Source organism: Echiichthys vipera, assembly GCF_963691815.1.
Source record: "Echiichthys vipera genome assembly, chromosome: X".
Lineage (NCBI taxonomy): Eukaryota > Metazoa > Chordata > Actinopteri > Perciformes > Trachinidae > Echiichthys > Echiichthys vipera.
The window spans coordinates 1358565-1385479 of record NC_139825.1 but is presented as its reverse complement, the minus strand read 5'-3'; the positions used below and the strand labels follow the sequence as shown (position 1 = coordinate 1385479).

General features: G+C 41.2%; 1 protein-coding gene across 2 annotated transcripts in view; it reads right to left on the bottom strand.

Annotated features, from left to right (window-relative positions):
* plxnb1b (plexin b1b) overlaps positions 1-25409 on the bottom strand; it is a 192933-nt gene extending 167524 nt beyond the window's left edge. For both annotated transcript variants that reach the window (XM_083939246.1, XM_083939248.1), the window contains exon 1: positions 25125-25409. The gene's annotated coding sequence lies outside the window, so the exon portion shown is untranslated. The remainder of the gene's footprint in view (positions 1-25124) is intronic.
* Positions 25410-26915: the final 1506 nt, after the last annotated feature.

The window sequence follows — 26915 nt, the reverse complement described above, 5'->3', positions numbered from 1 at the left end:
CATGAAACCGGACTCGCTGGTGACGGTGCCAGAGAGGAGGACACTGGACAAACGGCTGGACATTATGGACAATGCCAGCCACCCACTGCACACCGTCATCATCAACCGGAGGAGCATGTTCAGTGGAAGGCTGCTCCTGCCCAAGTGTAGGACCAACAGGCTCAAGAACTCCTTTGTCCCTTAGGCCATCACACTCTAAAACTCCTCACTCGGGGGGAGGAGGAAATAAAGAGGACAGAAGAGAAGGAGTGGGAGCCACTCACTGTGCAATTAAAACAAATCGATGAGGACATATTTCTCCTGTATTAGCTTCTTTGCACTGGCTACCTGTAAAATCTAGAATAGAATTTAAAATATTTCTCCTTACCTACAAAGCTCTTATTGGTCAGGCTCTGTTGTATCTTAAAGAGCTCATAGTACCATATTACACGACTAGATCGCTGCGCTCTGAGAATGCAGGACTACTTATCGTTCCTAGAGTCTCCAAAAGTAGAATGGGAGGCAGAGCCTTCAGCTACCAAGCTCCTTTCCTGTGGAACCAACTCCCAAGTGTTATTCGGAATACAGACACTGTCCCCATATTTAAGAGTAAACTCAAAACTTTTCTTTTTGATAAAGCTTACAGCTAGGACTTACGAGCCCTTAGCAATGTTGTTATTTTTAAGCTGATTTTGTTCTGCTTAATTATGCTGCTATGAGCCTAGTCTGCCGGGGGATAATACTTTTCCAGATACTCTGAGCTTCTCTCCTATCTGTCTGTATCATTTATGTCTCATCAATGCATATTACTTATTCAACTTCTTCCTGGGAGTTCTTTGTGCTTTGTCGTCTCGCAGGTCTCTGCTGATTGTTGTGGGGCCTGCTGCCGTGGTCCTGCATGATGCTTCCTGCTACTATTATAATTTATAACCTTAGCTGTGCTTGTTTCTACGATTCTGCTGTATTAACTGCCATAACATATAAGTCATATTCACATTACTATAGATATTATTATAGTTACTGGAAGTGTGTCTGTCTCTGTCTTTGTGGCTGTCTCTCTCTGTCCATCTGTTTGTCTTTTCTCTCTTTCTCTACTCTTTTCCTTCTCCCCAACCGGTCAAGACAGATGGCCGTCCTCCATAGAACCGAGTCTGTCTGACATTCCTGCCTGTCATAGGGAAGGTTTTCGTTGCCACCGTACTCTACGGGGGAATTGTTGGGTCTATATAAATCATAAATAAGTCATAGAGTGTGGTCTTTACCTTGTTTGTAAAGTGTCCTGAGATAACTTTTCTTATGATTTGGCACTATAAATAAAATTGAATTGAATTGAATTAATACTCTTAATACCTGGACACTTATCTTCTTTTCTTTGTGAAGAGTTGATGGAAAAGCTTTTGGTAAAATAATCAGAAGAAGAAATACAATCATCATTTCAGGTGATTGTGGAGCGGCAGTGTATGATTTCAGACCGCACTTGCTGGGATAATTGAGTGGACTGAACCTGCCAGTACATAGGGCACACAGTGCACAAATGTCAGTACACTCACTGCAGTGCGCTATTTGGGACACAGCAGGTGTAACTCCTTTGTTCTGTTTACATTTTCAGCCATGCCTTCCCATTATGGATGAGAAATCTCTGTCACTGTCTGTAGTTTGCTATGATTGGTTGATTGGCGTGTCTTAAGGGCAGGCATAAGGCGGACTAGACCATAATGGGATTTGGCTGAGGAGAAAAAACCTGATGCGTCCGTGCAGAACATAGAACAGCAGTGGCTAGAATGTGCCCTACAGGTGATACTATGATCTCTCTGCTTTGGCAGATTGTCAACACGTTCTCATCCTTCACAATCTAATATCTTTATATTGCCCACCCTTATATAGTAGCGTAGCCCACAACCATTAACAATCAATTTGTTGAAGATCTAATGCTTAAATCATCAACAGTAGCCAAACAAAACTTCCCCTGCCGCACCAAAAGAAAAAACTCCTCCTGAAATTCATGCATAGTAGAGTGAAGATTAAGTGTGAACTTTTTCTTTTGTTTTGCGATAAAACTCGATAATGAATCGGATATGCAGCAGCAGCAGAAGAGGCCCAGGGGCTATCAATCAGGATATCCCCCACTGCCACTTTGACAAACCCATGTTCCAGTTCTTTAAATGGGTTTTTGATGTGACATGGCAATTTTACTGTCACACAAGATAAAAATGAATATTATTTTTGTTGGCATGATTTAAAATGCAGTAAATGATTGAACATTTATTTGTTTTACAATGACCTATTGTCATGAAAACTGCTTTGTCATTAGAATCCTTAAATTTCTGAGCCAAATCTCAAATATACAAATTTTATTTATAAAAATAGAATAAAAATGTTGCTAAATACCTCAGGCATAATGTTACAAGTGTCTACTTTAGTAAAAGGATATCATTTATTTCCTCCATATATTTTTAAAAGCGTAGGAACTTGATACACATGTCACAGAAAATCATGTCCTCTGGTGTGACATCATATCTTTAATTTAGTCAGGTTGAAGGACCCCTTTAAAGCTCATGTTACTGAACACCCTTGTGAAGCCCATGATAAGTCTCTGGCTCATAACTGTTCAGATATTTAGCTTTTTTCAAAGCACTAGATAAATGTTAAGTTTTTTAGTCCTTTGGTGTGACAGCCCTAAATTATATATTTTAATTAAAAAACTGCATGTTAAAGTATTTAATAATGGAAAATGAAGCAATTGTGTCCTGCTTACAGCTAATGGCAGGTTAGCTCAGTATAGCACAAAAGGCTGAAACCTCCTTTAGTGTGACACAAATGTCCACTGGTGTGACAGGTGTCACACAAAGATGGACAAAGATGTCACAACAGAACAAGATCTCTCAAAGAAGAATTTTAAATCATTAAACATTAGGTTGTTTCAGATATTTTCAGCTGTTTTTATAGAAATTTGTACTGTTGTACTGTTAAGTATAAAATATGGTACTTCACTCGTTTTTTAGACAGAAAGAATTGAGGGAGAGAAATGAGTCAGAAAGAGAGGACAGAAGTATAGAGAGAAAATTAACAAGGATCCACACAGTAAAATAGAGGTCCTAAGAGAACGATGCAGAAAGTAAATTGAAATGAAATGAAAAATGCAGCAATTATACTTTAAATGACAGCATGATGACAGGATGACAGCAAAGTCTGACATGCATAGATGGATGATAGATGTCCAAGTCCAATTCATGGGTAAAAATGGTGGTATTTAAAATGTCATAACACATAAATGACAGTATATGAAAACAAGCGCCTAACAATGAAAATTAAACTATTTCATATATGTTTTTATATTTACCAAGACTTTTTTTTTGCTTGATGTATTTTATGTCCCACCATAGGACACATTAACAGTGCTCTTCAGTGAAAGGGTAAAAAAAACAAACAGGAAAAACATTAACAACGGATGGGACCACTTATATTTTCTCAAAAATCTGATTTCACACTACTTAAAAATGTGTATTTTTTCTTGTCACGCCTGGCTCAAAAGGCCATGACAAAAAGGGTGAGACATGGATAAATATAAAGAAATAACAATATTTATTCAAGTAAAAGTAGAAAGACTAGGCCGAAGCCAACAAATTAATACAAGGGAAGCAGAGGGAAGCCAGGTCCTTCTGTTGGGAGCGAGAGAGATTGAGAGTATGAGACGGCCTGCTCTTATATTCTCCAGGAGACCGGCCAGCTGCTCCTGATTTCAAGCCCCGCCCACTGAGATGCCTGCAGACAGAACACGGACAAAACCGGCCCTAGGACAGCAGGGGGCCGTCACAGGTGTTTTACCTAAAAAAAAAAAGATTGGATTGCCTATTTGTCAAGTATCCTATAGATGAATCTTTAGCTATCTCATTTGGAAACACAGAGCCAGTTTGAAGCCTAATTCACTGCAGGACACAGTTGTTTCATTTAATTTCTTTTAAATTATGGTAAGAAAATAACATCATGTCCAGCAGTGTTTGCACTTCATTCAATCAGTGGTTGCAGCCAAGACTGCAAGACTGCTACTGACATTCTCATGATATTTCAACTTTGATGAAATGCCAGGCACACAAGCACAGCCACTTCTATTTTAGCTACTTCTGTGTTGTGAAAATGTGAGACTCCACGCTTTATAAAGCTAGTGATCTTCTACTTTATCCTGCTGCTGTAAATACTCACTGGGACATTCACAAATTTGTTTTTATCCATTGTGGAATATGTCCAACAAATGCACTATTTCCACTTGAGGATAGTGGACAGCTTTTTGTGTGTTAAAAAAAAAGTAACTATTTATTGTGTCGTCTGGGGATTTGTACATTGTGAGAGCCAGAGACAGGGTAGGCAACTTGGAAAATATTAAGAGGCAGACACATTGTGGGATTTGGTCTCACAAACATGAGTGAAAAAAGATGATTATGAAAATGTGTTTTGATTTAAAGTAATGCATCTCAAAAAGTGACCTAATGAAGACTTTAATACTTCTTGAAGCACAGGATTTCTGCATCAAATTCCATGCATAAATTCGAAAAGCAAATCAGATCTAGCAGAGGTTGGTGCCCTGCAGTAACACTAATGAGTATGAGATCCAAATGAGGCCATTGCCTTTGGATTGTCTTTTACTATACAGGACATAGGGTCGTGGGGTCTTCATAGTAATCAGTTTGTTGTCCATGATCAATAGGCAGCAGGCTGAACGTGTCTAATCAATAATCATCATAGTCATCAGTATGGCATAGGCCAAGCAGCCTGCTGGGGTTTAATCCCAGTCCCACATGGAAATCCAGAAGAAGTACAAATATGGTAGTCTTGCTCATGATAGAAACTCATGATACCCTTTTGAAATAGTCACTTTTTTGAGAACATTCTGATGCCATGTGGCGAAAGGCTATATAGATGCAATCAATATTGAACTGTATTGAACTGCAAAATTGCAGAAACCAAACAGCACACCACCCAAAACACACCTAGAGTGAAGCCTGGTGGTGGCAGCATTATGTTGAGGGCCTGTTTCTCTTCAGCAGGGACTGGGCAGTTGGTCAGGATTGAAAGGAAAATGGATGCTACAAAGTCCACCCAAATTATTGAGGAAAAGCTGCAGCCCTCTGTTAGATACTTGAAAATGGGCAGGTGGTTTACCTTCCAGCATGACAACGACCCAAAACACACCTCCATAAAAACAACACAGTGTCTAAGGGCGGACTCACACTGTCCATCCGTACCGTGCCCAAACATGTTTCACGGCTAAAGTCTAGTTCTTTTGACCAGTGTGAGTGCCTAGACGCGGTACCCTTGCCGGCCATGGCCATTTGGGAGAGGTGGGTGCACATGTACGGACATTTAAAACAATGGCGGCGAAAGGTTCATGTTGGTGTGGGATGCAGAGGTCGGGTGTTTACTGCAGATTTGGTCAGATGAAAATATTCAAAATTAGTTGGACAAGACGCACAAAAACTCAGAGGTCTATGGAAAGATTTGTAAACAAAGCGACGCATCGCGATGACGTCAATCAATGCGTGTGACGTGTTACTGCGTGGTGACGTATAGGCAGGCAAGAAGCAGTCCGCCGAGGCCCAGGTAGTGTGAGTGCAAACGGGCCTGGGCCGCGGAAGGAGAGGGAGGGGGGGACAAGTACCCTAAAGCAGGTGGCACGGTACGAATGGACAGTGTGAGTGCACCCTCAAGGACAGGAAGGTGAATGTCCTAGAGTGGCCTCGTCAGAGCCCTGACCTGAATCCTACAGAACATCTGTTGATGGACTTGAAGAGTGCAGTCCATCACCGCTCACCACAGAATCTGACTGAAATCCAACAGTTCTGCAGGAAGAATGGGGAAATATTTCCTAATCTAGCTGCACAAAGCTGGTAGAAACAAATCCAAACAGACTGATGGCTGTAATTAAAGCAAAAGGTGCCACCACAAAGGATTACATCTGGGGACTCATCACTTTTCCAACCCTGATATTCTAGTTTTTATTAATTTTCAGAGATTTAGAAAAAAATAATTAACTTGAATGTTGTAAGGCTACATTTGTAAATCATGCTGGAAAAATATATTTTCTTATATATTATGTTTTCATGCTGTAAAACAAAAAGAGTGACTATTTCAAAAGGGTATCATGACTTTCTATAGGCACTGTACAGTGCTGGGACAATGCCTGACTTCCAGCCCTCTCAGATACCTGATGTCAGGCCCCTTCCACGATCCATTTTGCAAAAGCATTATTGCCCAAAATGATTGTGATTGGTTCAAAAAAATACAAACAAGCAGTAGTGTTTTTCCCCCAATCCCAGAATGATAAGCCTGTGCAGCCAGGCGGAGTATGGTCTGGTGATATACGACTACAAATATGGTGACGCTAATTATGATTAATTATTTTTAAAGTAGCACTAATTTGGGTACAAACTGGTTTTGTTGTGTGACCACAGTGAAGGATTGTTATGATGTAGGCTTCATACCCGATGTGGTGTTTTGGTTATTTCTGGCTGATTGGATCTCTTCTTAGGGCTGAGCGGGCATGTACAAACTGTTTGATTGCCATGTCATTTTCGACTATGGCTCAACCTACCTTCAACCTGAGCAGAGGTCGATCAGCCTAACAAGGGGTGTGCAGGCCTTCACAGATTTTATGTTTAAATTATCCAATCTTTATTGCAGGCTATCATATGAAATTTAAAAATATTACACAGAAAAACTGAAAACTGTTTACTAACAACAGACAATGCGCAGATGACTGTAACATTCATTTTTTTTAAACTGAAGGTTAGGGCCCATGCTATTTAACAATGAGTGTGAGCTATTACAGTGGAAACAATGTCTAATGTGTTTCTGTAAAACAGCAATAATGTCAAAACAGGAGGGGGAGTTTGTTCTGTAAAACTTTTACAGCTCCCTTCGCTGATCATTGCTCCTGCTGAGTAACACATGAGGTAAACCACCAGCACTTTACTGCCCTGCTCTTTGAGTACACAGAGAGAAACTGAGAGAAGGGAGGCAAAGTAGAGGATATTTTAGGGATGCAGAGCTGTTATAATAATAATAATAATAATAATAATAATAATAATAATAATAATAATATATTTTATTTATAGGCGCCTTTCTAAGCACTCAAGGACACCGTACATTTGTAAAAAAAAAAAAAAAAAAAAAAAAAGTGCAACACAAACAATAATAAAAATGGGGAGTAAACAAAATCATCAAATCAGGTTAAAATGACAACAACAGTGAAAATAAGATCAAAGGGAAAAGGCAATTTTGAACAGATGGGTTTTCAGTTTGGATTTGAAGTGAGGGAGTGTTCCTGAGTTCCGGAGGTAGGCAGTTAGTAGGCTGAATGCTCTGCTCCCCATGGTGGTGAGACTGGCAGGTGGGACAGTCCTGTGGATGGACTAAAATGTTAAGGGGAGGATTTTGAATTCAATGTGAATCTTGATTGCGATTGGAACTGTGGTAGAACGGGGCTGATGTGGTGGATGGATGGGGTCCTTGTGATGATGCGGGCAGCTGAGTTAATGGAGGGATTTGTGAGTGACACCGAGGGGAGAGAATTGCAGTAATCGAGGTGAGAAGTGACAACGAACAAGAACAGAAGTGGTGTGGGCGGTGAGGGAGGGGCGGAGGCGGTTGATGTTGCGCAGGTGAAAATTAGCAGACCGAGTAATGTTATTGATATGAGAGTGAAAAGATAGATTACTGTCGAGGATGACACCCAGACTCTTGACCTGTTGTAGGGCGAGACAGTGGAGTTGTCGATGGCTATTGATTCTGGATAGTGTTGAACCAATGAGGAGAACCTCGGTTTTGTCACTGAGAGAAATTGAGAAAATTGGAGGAGAACCAGGATTTTATGTCTGTTAGGCAGTCAGCAAGGGATGAGGGTGGGAGGGTAGAGGGGGGTTTACTGCAGAGATAGACAGTGAAAACTGATGTTGTACTTACGGAAGATATTGCAGAGGGGAAGAAGATAAATGATGAAAAGGAGGGGCCCCAGGACACAGCCCTTCAGGCACACCTGAAGTGACAGGGGAATGCTGGGATGTGAAGGATTTGAGTTGGAGTGCGGCATGAAAGGTGGGATCGGAACCAGTTTAGTGGAGTGTGAGTGATGTTGATGGAAGGTAATCTATTTATGAGGGTGGGGTGGCTGATGGTGTCAAAGGCCGCACTCAAGTCGAGGAGGATAAGGATAGTGAGTAGACCAGAATCAGCTGCCATGAGGAGGTCATTGGTGATTTTTACAAGTGCGGTTTCGGTACTGTGGAGGGGACGGAAACCAGACTGGAACTGTTCATACAGGTTGTTAAGTGATAAGTGAGAGTGGAGTTGAGTAGTGATTATTTTCTCGACGATAAGGTTTTCTATATTTATTACAAACAACAATAATAATGAAATTTTAATTTTATTGCAGAAGCACCATGTGTATGGTTTCCACTGTTAATGTTAGCCTGTAGCCACTGTTTTATTACCTCTGCTGATTTCTGTATCACTAAACACTACACTGTTTCCAAATGTATGCAACAACCAAAGGAAATGAGGACAAATAATGTGTTTGGGATCTGCTGTACAATGTGACACCTCTGACTCAAAACTTTGTAAATATTAAAAAGGGGAAATGTTAACAATAGTATTATATATTTAAACCATATCCACAATAGTCCACTGTGCATCCCTGCAGGTCCTAGACCTGGGGTTGTGTTGACGGTTCATTGGAATGGATGTTAATGGCTGACAGACTGAGATAGTCTACTGACTGTCAACTAGACAGCACAGGCAGAGAAAAAGCATCAGAAAAAAGGAAACAAACATGCTAAATAAAGCAAACTTTTACTGACAAAAACTAAACTGCTGTTTGAGTTGCATGAACTTGGGAGCAACACACAAACACTCACAATCCCCCCTCAGAGCGCTCCATAACCCTGGAAACAGAGGCCTGGTTCATTTGCAGCCAGATTAAAGATACTGAGGTGACGGGTGGAAAAGATTATTCCTAGTAAGCAAGAAAAAAGCCCTTTAGCTCTTCATTAATAACATGGTGAGTGTTATTTATGAAAGCGGCCTCAAGCCTCAATGGCATACACAGAAGTCTAGTATGTTGTAAGCTATTACACTATACTACAACAAGCCCAGCACTCCACATACTCTGGACTGTGAATTAGTTCCAGTGTGGTTCTGGTTTTATTCACCAGGATTACGGCACAGTAAACGGGGAAGGGAACCAAAATTTCAGATCAGCTTAAAGAAAGTCTAAATCAAAGCCTTGTAAATCCAACCAAGTGGGGGCAACAGTGCAGCCTGTACACTGATGCACTGTGCCACAGCTCAGCTTACCACCAAGTGGCAAAGGTTGCCAGGAAACACTGCAGGCTCACAGGGCATTCATATTCACACAAACACACATATGCAGTCACATATTCAGACAAACATTTCAACATGAGGGAGTGTTGTGTCAATGCATGGATAAGAGAGCCCCCTGACCAAAGTGGGAGTGTGAACCAAAAACGTCATGGTAAGAGGACACACGATAGGCAAGTTGTAAAAATACTGCTCTGCTAAGGCAACATGTCTGCTGTCTGTAAATGACAAGTAAGTGACACTTTTACAGGATAACATTAGGTTAGCAGTACCTCCTGTAGCCATTTGATAACAGCAATGATAGAGGAAAGTTATGATTAGTCATTTATCAAGGTAAAGAGGTGAAGACTTGCTGCTTTTCTCCTTTTCATTCCACTGCAAACTCAATACGTATAGTTTAACTTGTGTTAAAGGTTGAATATGTAGTATCTTTATTAAAAGCTATATATTTTTTTTAAATAATACACCCACGGGGCATTTTGAGGGGTACAGTATGAAAGTATTGCTTTTCCATAAATAAATATAATATATATTAATATATCCGTTCTGTTTCCACTGTAGCAGCCCATAGCGTTGGGCCTTGCTGGTTGCCAGGGTTGTCTGTTGTTGGGTGCAGCTACTGTAGGCTGGCACTGGATGAAATGAAGTTTGCCAATCCTGCAGCTGCTTCAGAGCCTCAGTGCAGGGGGCGTTATTTGTCCCAGCAGCTGAGTGAGCGGAGACGGGCAAAAGCCAGAGTCAATATAGGCCAAGCATTCACTCCACGGAACGAGAGAAAGGAGAGAAACGCCATTAAAACATCGGTCTGGACCCACATAATCTCTAGAAACAGATTCTGCATAGGAATGTAGAGTCTCTAGAGAGTTGGGTAGCAGAAGTGGTCTGGTTTCTGTCTGTAGTCCAAGTAGTATTGACCAATCATGTTTTAGCATGTTATGGTTGCCTGCAGGTAAGCAATCTGTGTGGAGAGCAAAGGAGGCGGAATGCATTGGCCATCATGGAATCACTGAAACCCCTAGCTCTCGTGCCGAGGCCGATTTATCTTCTCATCAGCTTTTTGTTATTATTTACAGTGCCTATAGAATTATCTGATACCCCTTTGTCACTTTTTTTTGTTTTACAGCCCAAAATGATGATACATTAAAAAATATTTATAAGCTTGATTTAAACATTTTGTCTTTCAACATTCAAGTGAATTTTTTGTTCTAACTTTCTGAAAATTAATAAAAAATTAAAAACTAGAAAAGCAGGGTTGGAAAAGTGATGAGTGATTAAATGATCACCAAGTGAAAATATTGACACATATCAGTAATAAAATTGTCAAATCATATTTTAGTCTCTGAGTTGTGTGTGAGTTGATGAGTTGATATAAATGTTACTGATTGTGTTAAATGGACGGATGATGTCATCAAATATCAATAGCAGGCCAATGACTTTGTGATATCAGCAAATATAATATTGTTGTCCAAAAAAAATCAATATGTCATAACACGCTGAAACTTGCATTTTGCTTTTACTTTCAATGAGGGATTAGGTGACCCACTCTTGGCTAGGAAAAATTGATGATTAGAATTAATGAGGCAATTTTAAAGCTCAGTAGCATTTCAGGGCAGGGCAGTGATATTCAGCATGCATACCTAAAGCTAGGTGAGTACTTTCAGACATCCCTGGAACATTGAACAGCCAGCCAAGGTCCTAAAACTTTTAACATGCCTGTCCAACATTCGTCTTTGGCTTTACATAGCAACCCCCCTTTTCCCAGGACAGAGGGTATCTCCACCAAGGGTGTTTAAAGGGATTTAAGGGGGGTGGGGGGTGGCTGGTGATTTAGGGGGAACTGTCTTGAGAAAAAGGGCGTTTCTAGGGAAACTGAGTGCTCACTGTCATCCAAGAGCTTTCTTGGTTGCCACTTGGCAACAGTCAGCTGTCGGTATTTCAAAATGCTGCTTTTCATGCTCGCCTGTGTGTGCCACAAAGAGCCCCACACACTCACACCAAGTGAGAGAAAAAACACCGTGGCTAGTGTCACCACAGCAGATGCCTCTTGTTTTGTTGCCTCTGGAGTCAAGAGGCAAAGCTAGCTGCCTGACGTCATGTAAATGATATTCAATTTCAAACGTGCTTCCAAGTCCATTTATTTAAAATCATAATCATGGATGAATAGCCACCTATCTGACTGTAGCCATACAATTCAAACAACAATTAAGCAAGAACAAAAGTGATTCCACACTGATAACCAGTTACTAAATCTGCCCATAAATCTCAAAGAAGAAAAACAGGTTCCAACAAATGCTTGCTTGAATTTCATGTTAACTAGACAAAGTTTATTTTCAAAGTGCTTGGATGCTGAAGCCTGGACGTTTGAAGTTATCTTCCAGATGGTGGACACTCCCTTTTCAGCCACACCCACTCACCTGTCCTTCCTCTGAGAAGACAGAAAAGGAGTCTGCAGCAAACACCAGCTGTTCTCCAATTAACAGACAGAGGTGCAGATACACTCATCCTCCTCTCCCTCTCCTTCCCCCTCTCTCCTCGGGGTACGCCTTCACCTCCCTAACCCCCACTTTTTCCTTACATTCCCCCTCCAGGGTTGGCTGGTCTTTTCAGCCTCCTCTTTAACAAAAAAAAACAAAAAAACAAAAAGAGGCAGGACCACAACCCTGACTGACTGATCAGATCAGTCTGTTTATGTGTTTTAAACATATGAACCATATCTACGCTGACTGAATAGAAGTTAAACTATGATTTCTTCCCATAGAGCCAACATGAAAACTATTTTAATTTCTGCTGTCACTGGGCTCAGGAGCTGCCAACAGACAGCAGAGACCGTCTGTCCCAGCTTGTTACATACGGAGGCTTCAGGTCAGTCAGGTGCGACACTGTGACTATAACTTGTAGCCTGATGTTAACGAAACTGTGGGAGCTCACGTCTTAAAGTGGCTCCATACTGCACTCCGTTTTTCTTTCTTCATCCTGTCAGTGTACCACTTCTCATTTGCCTTTTTGTTGTCATCAGAGAACTGCTTAGCTTGTGTTCCCGCATGTGCGTCAAGTACGTCTGGCGAGTAAGTCTGGCGTCAAGCATGCCCTCACATGGACTGGCGGGGAATCACGGGTTCAAAACGCAATCAATTGCAATTCATTTGTTTTAATCGAGTAATTTCGACAATTAACTGATAATCGATTAATTGTTTGCATCCCTAATAAGAATATTGAGGAGTTATCTTCAGAAATTAAGGCTCTGGACGGAGTCATATCTGGTCCTCCGACCCCTGATTTGATTAGGAGGGTAAGCTTACAAACTGAAATTGTCTCTTAACTACCACCCAAGCAAAGAGGCCCCTCTTTAAGTCCCGTAGTAGATTATATGAAGAGGGGGATAAACCTTCCAAACTATTAGCTAGTCATAAAAAAAAAAGCAGCACCCCGTATTATTTCGTAGATTATGCTACCTGATAGCTCCTCAACGGTGGATCCTCAGGCTATTAACAACTGCTTTAAAGAGTTCTATTCTAAATTATATTCTTTAGATTCAACACCAGATCACAACCAATTTGATGCTTTTTTTTCTAATCTGAGCATTCCTACAATTGACTAACTCACACTGTCTTGCTTAATGCAGACGACTTGTTACTTCATGTCACCAACCCCATCACAACTACCCCTGAAATCCTTAGAATCTTGCAGGAATTTGGAAACATATCCGGGTATAAATTAAATCTTGATGAAAGAAAAAACTACATTAGTAGTAATACCAGATAATATCCCAATCTGCCATTTAAGTTGTCTTTTAATATCTTGTTTGAACAAGGTGCAAACAAGATATTAAAAGATGGTCTATTTTGCCACTATCGGGAGAACAAATTCTGTAAAGATGAATATTGTACCAGAGTTTCTGTATTTATTTCAGGTGTTGCCAGTTGATATACCACAATATTTTTTTCAAAGAATTTAATCATAGAATTTCTTCCTTTATATGGAATAATAAGTCGGCTCCCATAAGAAAATAATTTATGGAGAGACCAAAGGGTTTAGGTGGACTTTCACTTCCAAATTTGCGCACATATAATTGTGCTGTGAGTTTTAATGCCATCTCTCTGTGGTTAAAATCGGAAAGACAGGATTCCTGCATGGAATTATCAGAAGTTGTGGGAGCACTTGATTTTATTTAAATGGAAAGCTGCTACTCCTCCATCACACCACCACTCGATTAGGGACGTTATGCAGAATGTTAGGATGGAAAAAAAATCAGATGTACACTCAATGGTTCCATTAACAGAACCTACAAAACCTGGGACCCTCTGATAACCTATGTGAACAATTTACCTGGTCTGGAACTGGAAGTCTGAATGTTCCCTTGGTCGGTTCTGTACAAAGGAATGTTAGGTGCTTTATTTTTATTTTTTCATTTATTTATCTTATCTTTTGTTCATCTGTTGTCTGTGACAAGTCTGTCAGGTGGATTTTGGGTTTGGTCTGTCTTGGTCTTTTTTTGGTGGGATTGAACAATCCCACCAAAATAAAAAATATGATTGTTTTATATGATAATTAGAAAACAATACAATACCATACAAATAAAGTGTAAAATTCCAGTGTTGTGTTCGAAATCTGGTATGGTCATTCCATATATAGTATAGTATAGTATATACAGTATATCCCTAATTAATAAACACTATATAGAGAATAGTGAGTGAGTGAATGAGGGAACAATTCCGAATATTATGTGTTGACCTTTTTTTGCTCGTTTGTAAATATTATTGAAACACATCCACCTCTCTACTTCCAGTCAGTCCCCTATAATCCATACACATGTTCCTGTTACTTCTTCCTTCTGCCCTTACTACAAGCCTGACTCAGATGTTGGAATTTCCTGATTTTTTTGATTTCAAGTGAACACAGAATAACCGACAGTGACGAACTCCACCAGCAGAACAACAGCTGTCAGCAGCGTCACTAACGTGGCAGTGTATTTCCATCTAGAGAGGGAGTGTCTCCACAGAAACACAGATGTGAATACTCAGCAAAAAGGCAACAAGTGCTTTCATTAGTGGGTCACATGATCGATCACCATGGTTTTTAACTCACTCTGTGATAGATAGGAACTTAGACAACTTATAGATGAAAATCTTACAGAGTACATCTTTAAGGGTAGAGGACTTAAGTGATGACCCTAATAAGTACAGAAGAACAACATTTGCATGTTCGTGTTTTCAGCACTCCCTCCACCCTCACCTGCCCCAGGTGGAGGTCTCATCTTCTCATTGCAAGTGCAGTGACAAAGCTCTCTTCATTCATGTCACCCTATCTCACTAGCCAGGCCTATTTCTATATGGGCCTTCTACAAACAACTGCTTCAGCCCCACAGACAGATTGGAAATGATACGGAAGCATGGTAATGCATGAATACAGGCACGTCGGATTACTGAGAAAATGGGAGCTGCAGAAAGTGTCAAGTGTGTTGAGCTATGAGCGATTAAGGTTGGAAAGGGAGGATAGGATGAAATTTCTTGAGTTTTGCAAAAGACAGTGATTTATGGAGGTGGAAGAGGAATGTGAGTGAGAACGACAGCACGTATGCAGGATGTGAGGAAGAGAAAACACATAAGCCTTCGGATAGGAGAGAGCTGTGAAGTGAGAGGAGACAAGTTCTGGAACTATCCCCCCACAGTAAATTGACATGATATCCTCAATGTGCAGACACAAATCTTTACGTTTATAGCTAGAGGTGTTCCAATGATACTTTTTCCTTTCTGATACCAAAACGACTCACAACGAGTACCAATCTGATAACAGTGCATATGGATGTGGTATGATAACCACATTTTTCTGCACTTACATACATCAAATAAGCCATCAAGACAGTTCATGTATGAACTATTAACGGAGAAATCCGGTAGAGTCGCTAACAGCCGGACGTGGTAACACTGATTAGCTCGGGGCAGTACAGTGTAGGCATTAAATTGTCTTTTTTAACTACTAATACTGCTCAAAATAACAACAAACCTCTGCAGCAGCATGAGAAGAGTCCCTACACAGAAAGAAAAGCACCAATGGGCTCCTTCCTTTTGGATTGAATTTTGAACTTGCCAACGGCACCCCCACTCCCCCTTGAAGGTAAAGTTAATTTTATTTAATTACATTTTCTATATAGCACCAGATCACAGCAGAAGTTACTTGGATAAGGAACCATTTGCTTTAGAACAGGTCTATACCTCCTCTTATTAAAAAAAACTATCTTTATTGCACAGTTGAGTTACTGCTAATGCAAAAAGAACATCATACAGCTGCAGCTTCACATTAAAAGCTTTTAACGGCCAAACGTGAGCTGACTTTTATTTTGAAGCAGACCCACAGCGTCAGTCCCGGTCTATGGTCACGGTCAGTGAGTCAGTGAGTCTTCACTGTGGGATTTTTACACCATAAAAGAAAAAGACAGAAAGACTTGCAAGGTAGAAATAAGCTGTGGACACACTGACTAGCGGGAGCATGAAGCCTGAGCGTAACATTAGCTTAGCATTAGCCTGATGGTGCACTTTTCCACACACCATGGTGACTGCAGTAGTCAGAGATGACGGAGAAACAGCAGAACTTTGAAATCCTCATGCTTCTCTATGTGGAAACATGTTTGCCTTCTCCATGAGTGGGACTTCATGGTGCATTCAGGTGCACCTTTTGACCTGGGACAAGCAAATTCCACAACACCGATAAACAGAAACAGGTAGATGAGAAAAAGAACTGCCTTTTTTTGTAAAAAAATAAATAAATAATCTACCATTAATGTTCAAGTGACTACATTTAGCTTCTGACTACGACAACAACAACCTAAAGGTGCCTTCTAGTCCTTCAGTTGTGGCTTTTACCTGTTGCACCTTTTTTGGAAAAGAAATGTAGTACAGCTCATAGATTTTTTTAGTTCCCATAACCTGCTGCATTGTTTTTTATTTGAGCTTATTTATTTTATTATTTGAAAGGTGCCTTCAGTTCTGCGTTGATAATACTTTTTTTTATAGTTTTGGTTCAATAAAAGAAAGAAAAGTTCCAATAATGTTTTTGTTTGCTGTGAATTATAGTTGTAAGGGGGGAAAAAAATCAGTATTGGCCAAAATCTGTATCGACAGGCTAGATTCTCTACAAAATCGGGATCGACCATGAATATAAAAAAATTAAAAATCGGCGCACCCCTATATTTATCTTGTTCACACGATGGCCTATCATTTCTGTCTCTACATGGTTGCGCATTTACACACTTTCTGATGCACGCACACCAGCGGACGGAGAGTAAATAAACCATCACATCCACTCTTGCTTCAACACTGACCTTAGGCAAACACACCAGCTCCATTCATGACGGAACAATTGTAGAGCAAAGACACACAACCTGAGCTGCATGTGGCAGAGGCATGCAGCGTACCCTGAAGAGTTAATAATTCACACTCTTACAACACTTCATTTTCTGCTTCAAAGAGATTTCAACACTCAAATCTATTTTACAATCCACAACACTGCACATATCTGGGTTCCCATTTACATAATCTAAATAATGCAGAGGCTACCCAGTCTAATTAGTGTTATAACTGCACTTGTTTTCAAAGAGAGTCCCCCAAAATAAAAATAATGGATGCAGAAAGACTAGAGCTACATCCTGTCCGGCTTGAGCCTTAGAGTTGTAATGTTCACTGTAAGCAATATGCAGAGAGATCTGAGGTTGAAATGTGACTACAGCCAATTTAGTCTGAGTTTCCAGGCACAGCAGCATTTCTCAAACCAACCTACCACAGCACAGAAAGAGAGAAAACCATCATGTATTCATGGTGCTCTGACTTCTAGGGGATTGCCTGAAACTGTACATCAATATGCAAAAAACAAAACCACCCACTCTGAGTTGCCTTTTTACTTTTATCTAAATGTTTGCAAACATCTTCTATTATCTGACAATAATGGACACTTTGAGATATGCGTACATGCTTTACTGTCCTCGGATGAGGCTATATTTACAGTCTGCTATCTTGAGATGGCCTACAGCATGGTGGTGGTATCTAGCAGGAGGGGCACCTCAGATCAGATTCCGTACCCGCCTTTACTTCCTCTGCTATGAGTTTGCATCACCAGCATATTGTTCCTAATCGTGGTGCATCTGTTGGCTCACAAAGCCCCATTAATAAGCCAGACCACTCTGATGAGGTTACTGACTTACTGCTCAGTGACATAATTAAGTTGAGTATTTAATCTGACCATGGGAGAGGAGGGGCCCTCAATTCCTGCTGGGCTAGCAGAGTGTTCACATGTCCGTTTTCAGCTGACCTCCAAGTAACTTGTACTTTGATCCCTTTGGGGTGATCATGCCCTCAACGGGCAAGATCAAATCTGTTTGCAGAGAATGTTAACTGTCCTTACTTCACCAGGGGGGTTTCTACTCTACAATAATCCTTTAATAAAGTAGAATTAATTGAGATTCTAAAGCTGTTTTCACAGAACTCTGGAGAATGTCAGGAAAGTCAGGTGCGAACATAGTCCGAAGTTTCCCTTTCATGTCACACACAACAGGAGATTCTCTGTCATATACTGCAGTTTCCCCTACCATTATATTAGGGGTGCTGCGCGCCCCCCCCCCCCCCCCCCCAACTGAACCACTCTCCCCCCTTGAAAGTCAAGTTAATTGAATTGAACTGTAAATTTCTGAATAGCGTCAGATCACAACAACTTGTCCTTTTAGGGCGCATTCACACTGTCCGTCCGTACCATGCCCCGGGCTTTAGGGTACTTGTCCCCCCCTCCCTCTCCCCCTGCCGGCCAGCCCATTTGTACTCACATTGCCTGGGCCGATTGACGCGTCGCTTTGTTTACAAATCTTTCCATAGACCTCAAAGTTTTTGTGGGTCTTGTCCGACTGTTTTTGAATATTTTCATCCAAACAAATCTGCATTAAACACTCCACCTCTGCATCACACCACGTGAACCTTTCGCCACTATTGTTGTTGTTGTTGTTAAATGTCCGCCCATGGTCCTTTTTTTTTTTTCGATGTCCGAACAGGCACACATAAAATGACGTCAGAGACGCCGTAGGCCTCGTGCTCGTACACGTGCAAACAGGCTTTACAAAAGCCCACCTCTCTCAAACGGGCCGTGGACGGCCAGCTGGCCACAGCTAGGCGCGGAGCAGTTGCACTCACACTGGTCAAAGGAACTAGGCTTTATCCGCGGTACGGATGCACAGTGTGAATGTGCCCTTAGTAAACAAAATAAATAGCCTTATGTTACTTATCTTATTTGCACAACAGCATGGAATTTCTGTCTATAAATGGTTGACTGAAATGTACTTACTACTTTCAAAGATTGTTAAATTGTTTGGTTAGAGGCTCTACTCCTAACAGGAAAAACGAAACTGAAACTTATCAGAGATCCTTCATATTTTGTATGAGAAGAGGATTGAGTCCTACAAAAAAAAAAAAAACTGAAACAGAATTAAACAAACTGAAATTCTTTCTTTATTTTGTTGTGCTTGAAACTGAAAAGTGTAAACCTAGGGGAAACCCTGTACTGGAACTACTTGGTTTGGTTGAGGCGAAGGATGGTGCCTGGGTAGATCCTGCAGAAGGCAGGACTTGACATAGAATACACGGTGCTGATGGTTTGTAATTGTCTGTTGCCGTTCTTTTGAACTGTCTGATGACTTTAGTATCGGCCCTTACTGACAGAAGTCCCTGTCTCTCGTCATCTCTCCAGTTAGAGATTTTTGTGGCTGTCTTCTTTTTCACCGCAAGAGATTTGTTTTTCTCCGCCGTTTGCTGCAGCTTCATAAACATCATCAACACGCCTCTCAATCTAAGGGAATACAGCTGAGAATGAGCGTCTGTATTCACACATAGGCTCACTCAAAGATTAAAAGCGCATTGTACTGGGAAGCTGGGAGGGTAAACTCGGTTTGATGCATGCTCCAACTGAATTGGACATTTGCTGTGTCGCATACAGCCCCGCCGGGTAATGTCTAGAGAATGTTGTTTGGTCGCGTGAAAGGGGCTTATCCAGGCTGGCCTTTCCCCCTGCCTTCAAAACTTTTGACTTCCATACCGAACAACAACATCTCTATTTTAGCATTACCCAAACTAGGGATTGACTGATATAGACTTTTTTGGGCTGGTGCCGATACCAATTTCTTTTCATCAACCTTAGCCGATGATCAATACGGACTGCCAATTTTCTTGAGCCAATATTTGGAGCCGATACTACTTTTGCTCCCTCAATTTACATCCTAAAAATTACCCAATGATAACAAATATAACGAGTCTCAATTAAAAAAAAAAAAAGAGCATTTATTGAACTTAAAAAAGGCATCCCAAGCAACTCAGAGCTGCCTGAGGACGCCTGTCTGTATATAATGCCGGGAAAAAATACAGCAGCCCGAATCGGCCGATACGGATACAGTAAGGGCGTACTCACACTGTCCTTTTGGCCGGGGCCAAAACCGGTTTTTCAGCTAAAGCCTAGTACCTTTAAGCAGTATGAGTGCACCCGTTCCGTGCATAACTGCGGCCAGCGGGCCGTCCACGGCCCGCTTGAAAGAGGTGGGCTTTAGCGGAGCCGTTTGCACATGTACCAGCACGAGCGTGCGCACGTGTACGAGCACGAGCACGAGCCCTACAGCAGTAGCGTTATGTCCGCCTGTTCGGACATGTAAATAGAAGGACGGACCATGCGCGGACATTTAACAACAACAACAATGGCGGTGAAAGGTTCACGTTGATGTGATGCGGAGGTGGAGTGTTTACTGCAGATTTGGTCGGATGAAAATATTCAAAAACAGTCGACAAGACGCACAAAAACTCCAAGGTCTGTGGAAAGATTTGTAAACAAAGCCACACACACGCGATCAATGCGTGTGACGTGTTACGGCGTGATGGCGTATGGACAGCAAGAAGCATTGGCCGGCCCTGGCAGTGTGAGTAAAAACGGGGCTGGGGCGCGGGGGGGAGAGGGAGGGGGGACAAGTACCCTAAAGCCCGGGTCGCGGTACGGAAGGACAGTGTGAGTACGCCCTTACAATATCGGCCTATCACTAACCCAAACCTTACTATTCTCATTATCACATCGGACTTGGCACCTTGCAATGTTCACAGATACTTAATCAACACTTTAACTGATAGTCATCCTCACCCAGTCACAGTTTAACAAACCCATAGTCCATCCCTGATGCTTACCCGACTGTTCATTACCAGAATTATGGCATAGATGACACAACGGATGCTAAGCAAGACAATCACCCTTATCCTCTCAGATAACATTTTCCCTCACTTTGACTGAGGACAACGGCTGACTTAGGGCCCATCCACACAAGGCCGCGTTTTGCTGTAACTGCACATCTTTAGTATTGGTTGGGGCGACCATCCACACACAGCCGGTGTTATTGGAACCTCAAAATGGTCTTTTTTGTAACCTGGTCCCAGAGTGGGAAGATTTGAGAACGCCCTCCGTGGTGTTGTCGTCTGGACGGCGAAACCGCATATTTTTGGTAACAATGCAGTCATCTACCCACCTCCGACCTCTAACCCCGCGGCGTCACATAACAGTCCTGCTGCGTGAGAGGAGAGAGACAGACTCATAGACTGTATACTGAACTGGACTCGACATGCATGTGAATGAATTAGGCCGACCATGGATTTCTCCCTTTTCGATGATGATCTGAATAAGTCGCTAAATTGGTCGCTATTCGCTTTTTATAAATAAAGTTGCCAAAAAGGTCGCAAACAATCGAAAACAAGCTTTTTTTTCTTAACCGTTCTTAAAAAGTTTTCAGTCCACACGGACTCAACTCAAGAAATGTCTGCATCCAATGAAACTGGCTAAAAACGCCTTGTACACATGCCAGGCCTGGGTGTGGCGCTGTAACTGCCAAAGAAAAACACCAACAATGGAAAGGAAGAGAGGGAGAGACGCTGTTGTGTAGTATCATAATACAAACACCGGAGCGTTTCTCTCGAAATCCGGAGACTTCCAAAATCCTCCTCCATCCTATAGAGAAATCTGTCCACTGTTTCTGGTGTTAGTGGAGACTTTTGTGGTGTTTTGGACTCTGATGCACCAATCACTCTGTAGTTAGTGTCATCAACGAGCAGAGGGTGCTGCTGTCCCAAAGCACTCACAGGCGGGCACTCAGATTACACTCAGTAACCCAAAAATTGGCCATACCCCGGTTTAGGGAATGATCGGATTATTGTAGTTCCTCTTGTATACATGAGCAGGGGTTGAATGGGAAAATGACGAAGTAATTCAACCTCCAGTACAGTAAGTGGGCTCTCCGCCAACATATGGCTGGACTGAATACACCTTTTTTTCCTGTCAGAATCACAAACGAACAACTTTTGAACCGAATTACAATTAAAACGGGTCTTCTTGTTAGTGATTTTACTTGCCACAGAGAAGCCCTCCCTCGGTTTAAAGATAATGCTCTATTATTTTATTTTTTTCCACGTTGTTTTCAGCGCCGTTGCTTCCTTGTTTATTGTATTTCCAGGTCATAAGCCTCTGACAGTGGGGGACATGCGCAGACAAGAACCCCGATAATAATCAGAGACCGCTGTTTACATGTGCGAATAATTGGGGAACTGAAGGAGATCTCTAGGTCCGGGATATGAAAACCCTCCTTTTACCCAGGATACGGTGTTCACATGGTGGTTAAGAAACCGGGGTATTCCCTACTCCCGGTTTTTGAAACTGCATGTGGACTGATTGTCTCGCTAGATTTAGAGACTTTTCACACCTTCTTAGCAACTTTATTTACAAAAAGCGACTGGTAACCAATTTAGAGACGTATGCAGAGCATCGGAAAAGGGGAGAATTATGTGGTCGGCCTAATTCATTCCCATGCATGTGGCTCAGAGTCCAGTTCAGCAAACAGTCTATGGGTCCGTCTCTCTCCTCTCACACAGCAGCAATGTTGTTGTTATGTGACGCCTGTAGCGTGTAGTTTGTCTCGTAGCCCTTAGTGATGAGACCCACCAGAGTTGTGTCGTCCGCAAACTTGGTGATTGGTGCTGTAAGTTGGTGTGCAGTCGTGTGTCACTAGGGTGAAGAGCAGAGGACTGAGCATGCAGCCTTGTGGGGCCCTCATGCTCAGGGTGATGGTGCTGGAGGTGTTGTTCCCAACACGTACTGCTTCTGGCTTCTCGCTGTGGAAGTTGAGCAGCCAGTTGCAGAGTGAAGTGCTGAGGCCCAGCTTGTCCAGTTTGCAGATGAGCTGTTGTGGTATTATGGTATTGAATGCTGAACTGAAGTCTATGAACAGCATTCTCACATATGAGTCTTTCTGTTCCAGGTGGGTGAGGGCCGGGTGGAGGGCAGAGTAAATTGTTTCCTCTGTGGATCGTTTCGCCCTGTATGCAAACTGGAAGGGGTCCAAGGTGGGGGGGGGTGGCTTTGATGTGTGACTGGACTAGCCGTACGAAGCTCTTGATGATGGGTGTCAGTGCCACAGGACGGTAGTCGTTGTAGCAGGATGGGGATGATGTCTTTGGCACAGGTAACATGATCGGGAGAGCGAGAGGTCTCTGCGTCTACACAATGTCAATGGTCGACCAAAACTATACTAAAATGATGCGGTTATAGGAAAACGTGTCTCTGTTTGGATGGGCCCTCAATCCTAGCAGGCACATCAAAGTTTCCCCAGTGCTACCAACAATTTACAATAAATGAGCAATCATCATCATCATCATCATCATCATCATTGGGAGGGGAAATTCCATCTCATTTCCTGGCTTATACTAAGCCAACAATTCTGTTATGAGGCAACAGGAGCAGATGGTGGTTTAAGAAGGCACTACACTATGAGAGACCATCACCCATTGGACACAAAAACACAAAGGTCTCACACTGTCACTGGCAGAACCTGTGATGGACCGTTAGCCATGACACATGTAACCAAGTGTAAAAAAGTTCATGTGTTATGAAAATAACATGAAGACCTGCATCTGACCTTTGATCTTAAAGACTTCCATTATCAGCCATAGCATCTCTCCTGCTCATTTCTGATGGATTCTGCTCACATACACATGAAATTAAGTTCTTTGATGCATAATGTTGATACTCAACGGATTTTCTGAGGCACATGTATGTTCACTGAATATACCATCAATGAAAAAGATGATCTATTGTGTTTTTGTTTAGTAAGGGCAAACACAAAAACTCAACGAAATAAAGTGCAACATAAATTATGAGTTATTAGGCTTCTCTTCTGGTTAATTTGGCACACATGATACAGGAATAGGTTTTTTTTAAATTAAAGGTTGAATATGGAGAATGAGCAGAGCACTGCCATCTAGTCTCTCAAGATAGTAGTAGCAACAACAAAAAAATAATTTCAGCAGTCGGGACAAGTGATCAGGCTGTGCCATGGAAATAGATTAATCATACAGGGTAACGACTCATTGGGACTAATCAGTTAATTCTACAACAGTATTTAACGTTAGCCAGTCTTCAACTGGAAGTTTGTCTTTGAGTGCTGTGTTATCGATTATCAATCTTTATTGAATTATTTTGATCCAAAACAATAACAACATACAAACAGAGTCATTAATATATAAACATATAATATTCAGATACCTGAAGTGACACAAGCCTCTGGCCTGACGGAAGTGGAGTAGCATTTACGCATTCTCCCTACCTATTAATTTCATTTACACAACTTATTACTTATTACCACACATTAAAAATAGTGCTTTAAAAGGAATTTCAATTGCAGAAAGAGAAGTTATCCTCACCCAACTAGCAGATAATACTACATTATATTTTAAAAAAATGCCAGCCAAGTGCCAATTGCTATCAAAACAATATAATTATTTTCCGCAACTTCTGGAATCTGAAGAACTTTTTCCCCTTAAATAAAGCGACGCTTTCCAGGTTTGTAACATACCAATTAGAGATAAGATTACCTATCTAGGGGTTACTATAATGAAAATGAGGAGGAAAGCTGCTCTGTAAACTTTAATTTGATTAGTGATAAGAAAGACAACGCTTAATCAATGGCTGCAGAGAGATGTATCCTTAAAAAGACGAGTATTGTTGACAAAGGTAGAAGGTTTATCCTTTCTTATTGCTTTTGGTAAGGAAACTGAACATGAAAAAATAAGAAAGCTTCTAAAACCATTCAGATATGCTCTACTGTATTTTATTCTAAACTCTCCCGTGCTCTTCTCTTGAATAATATATTTATATGTAATTATGAATTTAAATGTTTTTATTGTTTTGTATCGAAATTATTCCATAAAGATTTACAAAAAAAACACTTATACATCTCATAGGTCGCAAAAACTTTATCAAATGAACTATCAGACCGCTAGTTAGCTCGTAGTTAGCTAGGCAACGTTACTCACGTAGCAAAGCTTAGAGCCTACTCACACTGTCCTCCTTATTTAGCACGGAGTGACAACGAGTATCCTCACTTTCAGAAGCAGAAGCAGAATCAACTTTACTGCCAAGTATGTAAACAGATTTCCCTTAGCGGATACAAATATATACACATAAAACACAGAAAGAAAACACATAATTTAGCAAGAACAAATAAAAAGAAGAATATTAAAATATTATATTCGTCACGTCAGGGGCTTGTGTCACGTCAGGGGCTTGTGTCACGTCAGGGGCTTGTGTCACGTCAGGGGCTTCTGCTCTTCACAAGTTACCATTATAACTTTACTGATAATGCATTCACATGACAGAGCTTTGTGGGAAACCATACGCAGTTGTGATTTTAACTGAGATGAATAAGAACCAGAGTGAGCTTGACTCACCTTGCCCTGTGCACAACTCTTCAGTCACTTGCTCAAAACGCTGCTTCACTTCTCCTTCCAACGAAGCAAGCCACTTTTCATTGGATTCATTAACAGTATCCAATGTGTCTGCTGGAAAACGCAGACAAACTATCCAAGACAGATAACGTGATTTATCGTGGTTATGAGATCACAAATCCCATTGTCGTTCAGTCCAGACTTGCAAATATCCTCTCCGGCATCCAACTCTCACTTAGTTCACACACCTCGCGCCTCGGTGGGGGAAAAAAAATCCGCGCCGTTGTAACACGCAGTCCGGAGTAATGCTTAGTTTAGTTTCTCTGCTCTTCTTGGTTCTACTCAGCAGGTTTCTTCCCCCACATGGAGCCGGTGAGTAGTGGTGGGAATGACACGGTGCCGCGCTCAGCTGCCAGCTCTCCACAGGGATAAAAAGGGGCTTGGCAAAGGGGGATAAATCATGCTGCCTTCAAGTGCTCCTCGTATTTTACACAACCAAGCAATAAAGTAAAGTACCGGTACGTATACAATGGTCATTTAGAAAAACAAGTCTAGTTTGTGGTAGGCCTACCCAGTTTAACAATAAACACGGAACTAGTGTGGAACAAATGTATATAGGTAGAATTGTCCCATAAAGATTAATACATATCGAAATTATATATAAATATGCATAGATTTATAAATAAACAAATCTAAAAACGTGCAAATAAAAAAATAAACTAATGTGTATAAATAAATGTGTTTGTCTCAAACATATTAAAAAATATCGAAATTATATGTATTAATGTGCATACATTTATAAAGAACAAAATACAAATATACAAATATAAAACCTGAAATACACATAAATAAACTAGTTTGTATAAATAAACGTGTTTTGTCTCAAACATATTAATACATTTCGAAATTATATGTATTAATATGCATATATTTATAATTAAACAAAATACAAACATGCAGATATAAAACATGAAATACACAAAAAATAAACTAATTTGTATAAACAAACGTGTATTTGTAAAAATATTTTTGAGATTTGAAAATAAATGTGCTTGAATTTGTGTTTGGATTCTGCATTTGTGGATCGCTTTTTTGCTTTTCTCTCAATGACGTAATTTTGAGACATTCTTACTGCACATCAGATTCACAAATAAATGCCCCTGTGTCCTTCATCCCCAGGGCAGTCCAGCTTCTTAATGCTGATCACTGACTAATGGAATTACCTTTATATGCACTTTTAACTGAAGCACTAAGGCAGCACTTTAAAAACTTTTGTTATGTGTTGAATGTTGATGTGTGTGTTGCTGGTGTTGGTTGATTTTTTTAAGCTACTATAATGCACCCGTTTAAATTGCCCCGCGAAGATGAAAAAAATTCCTTGAATTGAATTGAAATTGAATTGAACACTCCCTCCCCTGTTCAACCAGCACAGGGCGGTGTTGTAAAGCTTTTGACTGTTGTTGTTAACTCGATGATGAACCGTGATGAACATGGATGAAGCTCAAAATCAGGGATCTACTGTAAGTATTACTCATTTTGGGAGAGGGGGTTGTAGCAGATTCTGTGGTCTGTCCCGGGACCAGTGGTCACAACAACTAGGGGCGCTAAAGACACTGGTCATGACCATCTCCTCAGATGTCTGAACTGTGGTCCCTGTGGTCAGTGAACATGGACGTAGAAAAAGGCCGGACAGCGTATCATAAATGACGCCCCATTCATTCCTATGGAAAGCTGCTCAGTGGCGCAGGCTCCCCTGAGGACGGCGCCATTTTGCTTCTCATGAACGCGGCAGGA